Source organism: Durio zibethinus, chromosome 6 (genome assembly GCF_047325235.1).
Source record: "Durio zibethinus cultivar Kanyao isolate XHJ-2024 chromosome 6, ASM4732523v1, whole genome shotgun sequence".
Lineage (NCBI taxonomy): Eukaryota > Viridiplantae > Streptophyta > Magnoliopsida > Malvales > Malvaceae > Durio > Durio zibethinus.
This window is the reverse complement of record NC_143167.1, coordinates 19555413-19566479: the sequence shown is the minus strand read 5'-3', so window position 1 is coordinate 19566479 and position 11067 is coordinate 19555413. Positions and strand designations below refer to the sequence as shown.

Below are 11067 nucleotides of genomic sequence, written 5' to 3'. Positions count from 1 at the left end.
AAGGGAGAAAAATCTAAAGCTATAAAAAAAAAAAAAGAATCTAAATGAAAAGAAAGAAATTTGAAAAGTTTGTGTTTTTATGAAATTAACTTTTTAATTATTATTTTGACTTTTTTCTTAGGTTTTGGGTGACATATCAACATAAAAATGTTAAGTCAGCTTGTATTTACCTTTTTTAAGCATTATTATGGTGCTTGTTTTTCACAGTAACATTTCTATCAATAAAAATCCTACATTATTATAAGTCAATAACGTTTAATCTTTATTCGTAAAAAATAAAAAATTTAGTCCTAAATTAAGTAACCACCCAAATGTTTAATTCCAAATTGAGCATTTGGCCATTGCGAAATGCATGCTCACTCGTGTCTAGATGTTATTAGATAGAATTCCTAAATGCATGCACACTCGTGCAGGATTTTCAAGGCTAGAAAATTGGGATTATGACAATGAGAGATGGCTCTTGTAAGTAAATAGAGAAAGACTATGATCTCCCTAAAAGACAGTTTGTAATATTATTTTGTTGTTACATATATAATTAAAATTCATGAATAATTTTGTAAAATATTTTACATTTTTTATCAATCAAATGTACAATTTATTTTATTTTATATCTATTTTGTATATTTTAATTTTAATTTAATTACTTAAAAAAATAAAAATAGAGAAAAATAAAATGAGATGCAAAATAACAAAATAAAAAAATTATCTATTGATAATTATTATGAATTTTTGATGGAATTTTATCATTAGCAATGGATTTTAACTGTTAATTTTTAAAAAATAATAAAACCAACATCATCAACGTAACTGTCATCACTAATAAGAATTAGTGACGGAATTTAGGTCATTACCATAGAACTTTTTGTCACAAATGTCATTGGAATATATCTTTACCAATGGAAGAGTATTAATGACTTCAAGTTTTTCAATGGATTTTTAATGATGAAAATTTCATTGCTAAAAATGTTTTTCAATAGAATAGAAGGCATTATGGACGGAATATTCTATCAATAAAACCTTGTTTTCTTGTAGTGATTAAAGACCTTAAAATTACTAAAAATGACCTCCTAAATATAATAGGGATATTTTCATCACTACTTATATTTAACATCTTAAAGTCAACAACGAATGCATATTTATTTATTTTTGCAAGAATATTCTCAATAATCCTTTTAAGGTTATTTTATGAATATATCAATGAATAGCAAGAAAGGTTTTGTAGATTTCAAATCACAAAGTATAAGCTTCCTTAAATCATAAAAAGTTATTTGATTAATGCTAGCTCCTAGATCACATAATATTTTTTCAAAAGAATATTACCAATAGAATAAGGAATAAAAAAACTTTTTAAACCTTTAAGCTTAGTAGGTAAATTCCTTTAAAGCATTATACTCACTATTCAGTGAGTGTAACTTTTTCCAATTCAGCAAGTAAATCATCCAAAGTAGGCTTTTTAATGTTTTAAACATGAATGAATGGTGGCTTTTATAGGATATAAATTCTAAAAGTAAGCTTTATTTGAATTTTGAAATCTTTATCCATAACTTTCTTCTTAACATGCTTTTCTTTCCATATTCATCATCTTTTGCTTCCTCTTTTATCTTGCCATCTTCATTCTATAATTCCTTCATCTTGACATGATCTCTTCCATGCCCATTGTACCCGTTGGCTTTTCTTCTCCCAATGGATCTTTTTGAACAAGATCATCATGAACCAAACTATCTTTAAGCTTTCCTTTTTAGGTCTTGACATCCTCTTTCATAGGGTTTTCTTTAATTTCCCTTCCCTAATCTTCAAAATTATCTTTGCTAGAACCTTCTTCTATTTCCACCACTTTTTCTTCCATATGCTTAACACACTTTGGCATGTCCAACATAATAGACTGTTCTATATCATCTTCATCAAAATCGAAATCTACCCATCTCTTCTTAACTCATCATCCTTATAGGTGATAATAGAATTGTGTTCCTTTTTACCCATCATTTTTAGAGTTGTTTCTATATTACTTGACAAGATTCTTTAAGGGCGGTTACTTGTGGCATTTGTAATTTGACATATTTGAACCTCAAGGCTTTTAATGGAGGTAACTTAGTTTTGGATGGTGGTTGGTTGATTTTGGAATCATTGTGGTGAACATCTCCTCTAAAGATGGTTTCTTTTCTTGTAGAGGGGGAAGTTGGTGTTAGATAGGTGGTGGTTGTGTTTGAAAACAAGAGGAATACATGGATTTAGGATTGGAAGATTGGTTTTGGATATTGCCTGTTGAAAATTTTAGGTTTTTTTCCTTCACTGGTTGTAAGTGTTTAAGTAAGGATGTGATAACACCTAATTATAAAGTGATTTTGTATATCAAAATCGATGCAAAATTCAAAATTGGTTAATTTTTGGTGCCTTAATGCTAATTTTATAATTTTTAGAAAGCCTATGGTTGAGGAAAATATGCAACCCATGCATACAAAGGCATAATCCACCATACAAGATCAAAGGTTAGTTGAACCTTATTAGTTCAAGGCATGTAGCCAAAGAGGAATTTTAAATTCACATAGACTCTACACTATTCGACCAAATAAGGTTGAACTCCATCATAACTATTTTACTTAGCCTTGAAAAAATTCAAAAGCACAAGGACTCTTATCTCGCATATCCATTTGGCTAAGCAAAATCCAAGAGGACTTCAAGCAATTTCAAGCTCACATGGACATTACCCTATTTGGCCAAAAGTGTTTTCATGTAAGGAGGACTCTTTTGTATATCTATTAAAGAATTATGATAAAGAAAAGACTCTTGTTATTTGAATTAAAGGAATTTAGATGGAATTCAACTACTTTATCTTATAATCTTACCTTAGCCAAACCTATGATGAAGATGTGATCAAGATGGACTTCAAGAATTATCAATTGTCAAGATTGCTTCTTAAATACTCAATTCAACTAAGGCAATTCCACCATGAAGAGTCCACATTTGGCCAAGCTCTTTAAAGATGAAGATTAGCTTGATATTTAGTATTAACTCTTGTATACTTATCCCCTTGTGGCCAATCCTATGCCTATAAATAGGCAGGGCCATTCACTTGTTTCATCATCCCTCACTTCTTCTTTCTTCTCCCTTTTTCTTTTCTTAGTTTTTCTTTAGTTTAGTTATTGGCTTAGGTGACAGATTTGCCGATAACAAAAGTTTTGTTTCATTAAATTCAAGAAGTATTTTTTTCAAGATTTCTTTTCCTTCAAATCAATATTACTTTTGATTTTAGATCTTTTTCTTTACTTTCTTATTTTTGACAAGCATTTTTTTTACAAGTTTGATTCAAGTATTCCTACTTTAATGCAATATAAGTTTTGACCATCATCATTCTTCCACAATCAAGTTCATTAGTTTCATGTTCGAATATCTCAATTTTTTTTTTTGTTTTCAATTTCTATTCTACTTCTTTTTAGATCTTGTTTTGGCTTTTGTCTCTAACATACCAAGTGATAGTTGGATAAGTGAGATTTAAGTCTACATTACACTTTCATTTTCTTATTTTGGAACTCAACCCTAAAGTTTCATTTGTTTAGATATAAGATTTTATGATTTCAACTTTGATACTTGAAAGCTACCCAACAATTACAATCTATAATCCATTGGGAAACGATACTAGAATACTTCTATTTTATTACTTGATTTATGCACTTGCAAGCTATACGAAAAGTAGGAATCAAGTTTTTGGCACCATTGTTGGCGATTATAACAGTGTTTTCAATATCAATAAGGATTTCTTAAACTTTTGTAATCTAAACTCTTTTACTTTTATTTGCTTTTATCTTTCTTTGATATTTTCTTTTTTACATGCAAGTGTTGATTTAGCTCTAATTGATTACGAAATTGAAAGAATTTTTAAAAAAAGTAGAAAAGAGCAATCAACACCACCTACTACAACACCAATGGCCAATGCAAATAATAAAGCTTAAAGAACTTTAAGGGATTATGTAGTTCTTAATTCTAATGGTTTTCAACCATCAATTTGAAGACCAGTAAATAATTTTGAGATCAAGCTTTCAATAACCAAATGGTCCAAATTTTTGTGCAATTTGGAATGCTACCAATCAATGATCCTAACCTTTTTAAAATTTTCTTGAATTATGTGATACTTTTTGTTATAATTGTGTTTCTGACAATGCTATTTGACTAAGACTTTTTCTCTTTTCTCTTAGGGATAAAGTGAAAATTACTTAACATCACTACCACTTGGCTCTATCACAACATGGGATAACTTGGTATAAAAATTTTTGATAAAATTTTCTGCACTAGCTAAGAAAGCCAAGTTAAGGAATGAGATCACCATATTCATGCAAATAGATGGTGAAACCTTGTATGAGGTATGGAAAAGATTGAAAGAGTTACTAAGGAAGTGCCCACACTATGGTTTACCCCAATAGTTGCAAATTCAAATTTTCTACAATGGTTTCATGCCATTTATGAGAACAACCTTAGACTTAGCCGCTAGAGGGGCCATTATTAGCAAGACTGCTAAAAAGGTCAATGAGTTGATTAAGGAAATGGAATGGCCGCTAATAACTACCAATGGGGCATGGAGAGAAAGGTAAGTAGGAAATATGCTAGTTTATTTGAAATTGATGCAAGCACCTCCATAAACTCCTAATTAGTTGCCCTAACCAAAAAGGTAGAAGCCTTAGGAGCCCACTTCCAATCCAACCATACGAATGTAATCCAAAGTCCTTTTGTTTTATGTGAAATCTTTAAAAGACCCTAATAAAGTGAAAATTGTTATTTTAGAATAGAACCTATCCAATTTATCCAATAATCCAAGCCCAACTACAATTCATATAGCAACACCTACAACCCTAGATGGTGAAACCACCTCAATTTCTCTTAGAATTAGCCCAACCACCAATCCGCCAACAACCAAAATAATAGCTTCCTTACCAATCCACCAATTTACAATCCATCCCAAGAAAAGAAAACAAGTTTTAAGGATATGTTGACCTAATTGATGCAAGCTAACAATGCCAATATTTCAAGCCAAGCTAGATCAATAAAAAAATTTTAAAACCAAGTAGGTCAACTAACCCAAGCTATAGCCAACCACCCTATAGGTACTTTGCTTAGCAATATTGAATCCAACCCTTAAAGACAAGGTAAGAAAGCTTTGTAATGCTATCTATTCATTAGAATATGTTAGGATGGATGAATCTAATGAGAGGGATGATTTCATGGATGAACCAATAGTGGTAAATCTCTAAAGCTTTGTAAAACAACATGAAGTAGACTTTGTAGGGAAAGAATACATTGGAAGATAAAAAACTATTGAGATTTGGAAGAGAAATTCTAAAAGGTTTTAACCTCATGGCATTGGAGGCTATTAAGAGTATTGACCCTATGAGGAAGATCTTCAAAAAAAATGTTGAGATAGAATATGAAGAGGATCCTAAAGAATACATTGAAAGGTATGCTAAAGAAGGATAAATGCTATTACAAGTAGGAAGAGCATTCTTAGAAAGCATTTAACTCGAGCCTGAGGAAGCAATTCAAGAAGAGGCAGAAATGGAGAAAAAAATATAAGAGAAAGTTTAAGCAAAGCTAAGGATGACTATAAGAATGTATAAGTAATATTTTAATATAACACCACTTTCCCCAAGGCATATTTAAAAGGAGCTACTTAAAGAATTAAAAGAGGTCACATTTGTCGAAGATTGCAGTCTTGAACTTCAACAAACTCTTGTTTAAAAAGTAAAAAGATCTAGGGAGTTTTACTATTTCTTATAAAGTTAGACTTTTAAATTTTGATGAAGATCTTTATGATCTTAGATCTAGTATAAGCCTAATGCCTTCAAATGTTTTTATGTAGTTAGGATGTGGAGAGTTAAAGCTTGCTAGATTCAATTTGAAATTTATTAATCAGTCTATCAGGTTATGACAAGGGATGTTGGAAAATGTGCTTGTGAAAGTTACTAAGTATGCATTTCTTATAGATTTTGCTATGTTAGACATGAAGGATGATAAAACTTCATTACTATTGGAAGACTTTTCCTATTGATTGCCAAAGCCTTAATTGATGTATATAACTCTAACATTACCCTTACATTAAAAAACAAGAAATTGTAGTTTGTAACTAAAGGGTATGGCATCCTTAGAGATGAAGATGATGTGAATGCAATAAAGGTAAAGGAAAATCTTAGGGAATCTGACTTAGTAACTAAACCTCCTGATCCCCTAATGAAAAACCACTTGGCAACACTAAGCTCTAGTAGTGCCAAACCCATGATGACCTCAAGCTCAATTTATGTTTTTCTAGCTAAGAGAATTAGTACACCTTTTAAGCCTAGTTCTGTTTATGTCATTCCTTAGAGAAGGATGTAAGAAGGCAAATTGCCTCCTAAAGGGATAAGATGATTTTGATAGATTTAGGGATGGTTAAGCTTGACCAAAACTAGTGTTGTTTAGGAGGTAACCCAAATTTTTACTTTAATGGTTTATGTTTTCTGTATTTTTATTAGACAAGTATGTTTTGATGTTTTTGTTTGAGTTTCTTTTTGTAGCAGTAAAGTGAAGCAAAAAGAGATCTCATACAAGTGAAGATTCAACCTTAAGCAAAAATTTTAAGGAGTATTTATTTTTTCCATACTTTTTGTTTTAATACATTGTTTAATTTAAGTAAGGGAGGGAAAGAATACTTTATGAACTTAAAATAATTTTTGAAACGTGCTTTCAAGCCAAATGAATTGGATAGATTTTATTAATATGTACACTTAGTTTATTTTACATAAAGTTTCAAAAATTATCTTGAGTAAGATATTAAGTTTGAGTATGAGTATGGTGGAACTTAAAAGGAATTCTTAGGCATGTTTCTCTTTGGATATGATTTTTGTACATATGTTTTTATTCTCTCTTAATGAAAATCCTTTGATTCTTGTGAAAGTTTGTAAGATGTGGATTTGTATGAAATTTGAGCATTTGAATAAGTACTATAAAATTCACCTACTCAACCCTCAAGGCGAAATCTTAGACTCTATTTGACTCAAGAGATGATCTAGGCAGTTTTTTAGACCATTTGAGCCTTTTTCAAGCCCACCCTATTATAATGCATCCCTAGTGCCTACATTTTGAGCCTATTATATTATTCCATTTTCTTTATTTATTTAGTCACATAATAAGCCCAATAAACCTTTTTTCTTTGATTATTACCCATTCTTTTGTTTTTACATAACCCAATTGTGCTTACTTATGTATTATGAACATTTCTATATATTTGTGAGGAAAGAAAGAGCAAGAAATGAAAAAAAAAAAGGCAAAGCCTAATGAAGCCCAATGGTTAAAGTTTAAAAAAAAGGAAGAAAAAGAATAAAGTGATCCCTTAAAAGTTAAAGTTTCGAAAGCTCTTAATTGTTCAAACTCTAAAAAATTTTTTAAAAAGTAAGCTAATGATTTTGAGGCTAAATTTTCCTTTTCCTATCTTGACCCAAACCTTACATTATAAGTGGAAAAGACTTTGATCTTAAGTGAAGTATATAAGTCTAACATTAGTGAAGAAGGAAAGGAAAGTGAACATATGAAATCTATTTTATCTTTGAATTGAAATGTAATGAAATGTTTTGCATTCTTTTTACTTGAGTTATATGTATGATTTAAGGTTTAAGTAAATTCATATGTGTAAAGAGCATAACATATTGGGAGCTTGTTTTTTAAGGACTTTCTTGTAACTCTATGTTTATATTTAGCTTTGTATTATGCTATAGTGCATAAAAGGAATTTTATGTAAATTTTGACTTTATGAGTATGTATGATGATTTATAGTTTTGTTAATTTGAAGATTCTGTTTCAGGACAAGCAAAGATTTAAGTGTGGGGCTATATGATAGCACTTAATTATATAGTGATTTTGCACATCAAGATGGGTGCAAAATTTTAAATTTTGGTTGATTTTTAGTGTCTTAATGCTAATTTTGTAATTTTTAGGGTTTAAAGCCTACGGATGAGGAAAACATGCAATCCATGCATACAAAGCTATATTCAAACATAGAAGATCAATGGTTAGGCGAACCTCATTAGTTTAAAGCTATTCAACCATGCAGCCAAAGAGAAATTTTACATTCACGTGGACTTTACACCATTAATTTTTCACGCATATAGATTTACACCATTCAGCCAAAACAGGTTGAATTCCACCATGACTCTTTTGCTCAATCTTATAGAAATTCAAAAGTGCAAAAACTCTCATCTCCCAGATTCATTCAGCTAAGACCAAATCCAATAGGTGTTTGCTAAGTTTAAGTACAAAGAAATGATAAATGAACTACAAATATAATTTGGATACAATAAATATAAAGATAATGACTTTAAATCTCTAAAACTTTTGATTTCTTTGAAAGAATGAATACATGGCTTGTTTGATCTTGCTCTCCTGATTTATCAACCTCCTTGGTGTGTTGGAATGCCCAATATATAGAGGAAATGGGGAACTAGCCGTTTAAGGATCGTTTAGAGTTGAATATACCCGTTAAAGCTTGAAAAACTAGTGGTTAGATCATTTTAGGCAAGAGGGGATCGATCCCCTATTAGGGGGGATCAATTAGGTTAGTTAAAAATCAAGCAATTTTATATATGAAAATGCACAACCAATTGATCCATGTCAAGAACCAATCGATCCCTTTTTTAGGTGATCAATCCCTTCTCAAATCCTAGAATAATCTTTTTATATTGTGTAAAAATCCAATTGATCTCTTCATGACGCAATCCTATCTTTAAAACCCTTGAACCATTCTATCCATACAAGAAGGGGATCGATTGGTTTAGCCAAGGGATCAATCTTGTCAAGCTAGGTAGTTATCTCTTATTTTGCACTCCACTCACTAATTTGATCATATCTTGAGTTCTACAATTCCAAATCAAAAGCCATTTGAAGATTTAGAAACTAGACTTGAAGGGCTTTCTATCTGTATAAATTTCATGCCTAATTCATTGTATACGAGTTGTAGTGAATTTTCAAAACTAGCTTTTGTACAATTTTTAAACAACTATAAAATGTTTAGTAAAATTCAAAATGTTTTCTTAGAAAATTTGGATTTCGATTTTGTTTGATCCATTTGAAAGTAGACTCAAAGAGCTTTCCAACCATATAAAATTCAAATATTAAAACTTTATGAATTAATACAGAAAAATAAAACAAGTTCAATGTTGGAAAACTTTGTTTTTGTAAAACTACTTTCTTAAGTTAAGCTATTTCTCAAATCCAATATTATCAAAATAGTATTGAGTCCAAAATGAGTAAGTTGACTTTAAAAACAAAAATTGGACTTCAATTTAAACTCAAATAAATAATGTTTAAAGATACTTTTGATTTGAGAAATAAGAAAACATAAAGAAAGGTTTGTTTAGACTTTGAAAATCATATTATTTATTTAGTACCAAAATAAATAAATAAAAACTTAAGAACTTGTACTAAATAAATATTTTTCAAAATCTTGATCAAGCTTATTTAGTTTAATGTTTTGTCATTTCAAAATAAAGATAAATTCAAGGCTAACAATCTTCCATTTTTTGATATGACAAAACTTAAAGATAAATTTACTTGATGAAAAACTTTTTTTAAGACATTTAAGATTTTTGAAAAACATTTTGAAAAACTCCTGTATCGCAAAACTCAATTTATACATCCTAATCCAACACAACTCAACTAACATATGTTAAAGCATATATAACAATTAAGCACACACAAGCATATGTGTATCAAGCACAAGCAAATTTGTCCACCAAATATTCTTCCTCCTTTTTGGCATAGCAAAAAGGCATAACCAAATAAATATAAAAAGATATTAATAAATATAGTCATAAAACATTTCTTTTCCATTTTGTATAAACTCTTTATACCAAATGTTTAAGCTCTTATATCAATTGCTATAAGCATATAAAAAGAAAAGGACTAAACTCACCATTTTGTTATAGTAAAAGAAAGAGAGATCAATTCAAGGCATGGGACAACTGCGTGATACCAATAATATCAAAAGTTTTTTTGACTACACGTAATCAAGTGATGTTCATAATCAAGTTCAAGTACATGTATTCAAACACAAAAGCATAAAAGTATTCTAATGTATCCAATTTTAGCATTTTAGCACAAGTCATCAAATTTGCTACATGAAATTTATAAGCAAAGGATAATGAATGATATGCAACCTACTCATAAATCATGCTAGCATAAGATGTGGTTTGAACCTAAAACATCAATAGCAATTAAGCATAAATTTAAGCACATGCATACAAGCTCATACCAATTGTTAAAGATATATTATCACAAACCCTACAAATTGTTATCTCAAAACAAATCAAGCAAAATTGTATTCTAAGATTTCTCCTCCTTTTCAAAATAAAGATTGATCAATTTAAGGCACACATAATTTTACATGAAAGGTACAAGCTATAACAAGGATAGGCACATAAACAAGTGTCCATAAAAGTTAAAAATTGTTACCAATTGTTAGCTATTTTGTTCACAAACTTTCAAGGATCACAATATATTTCAAGCATATGAAAAGTTCAATCAACACATGCATAATAGCATTCTTTCATAAGCATATCGTATCCAAAACAAATATTCAATCATCATGTTATAGTGAAAAATTATACAAGCATGATGAACACATACACTATAGCAAATAAATAATAAAAGTATAATTATTCAAATATATTCCTATTTATTTCAATGCATAGCAATGAACTTAATCTAAATATTTGCAAGTATCTAAATATATATTTCAATCAAAATCATACAAGCATATGTAAAAACATTTCAAATCACATATAGCAATATACCAAAAAAATGCAAACCTTTAGACACAATATTTCTCAATAAACTCAATTAATGAACATGTATATAAAATTTCAAAATTATAAGTTCATAATCCATGAGTTAAGGCAATTGAAAGATCAAAAAGTCAATATATTCAACTTATGTCCATGTTCAAAGATTAATCTTACACAAATATTCATGCATTAAACTATCAATCTCATTAAAGCAATTAGGAACTAGGCATGAGTACTAATCGAAGTGAATTAATCAATCCAAGCTTTCAAG

The 11067-nt window shown here is 29.5% G+C and overlaps 1 non-coding gene across 1 annotated transcript; it reads right to left on the bottom strand.

Moving 5' to 3' along the window:
• Window positions 1-4298: 4298 nt before the first annotated feature.
• On the bottom strand, window positions 4299-4405 carry LOC149518476 (small nucleolar RNA R71). The gene has a single exon (XR_016343396.1). It is a non-coding gene; the product is annotated as a small nucleolar RNA R71 (small nucleolar RNA).
• Between the last annotated feature and the right edge of the window lie 6662 nt (window positions 4406-11067).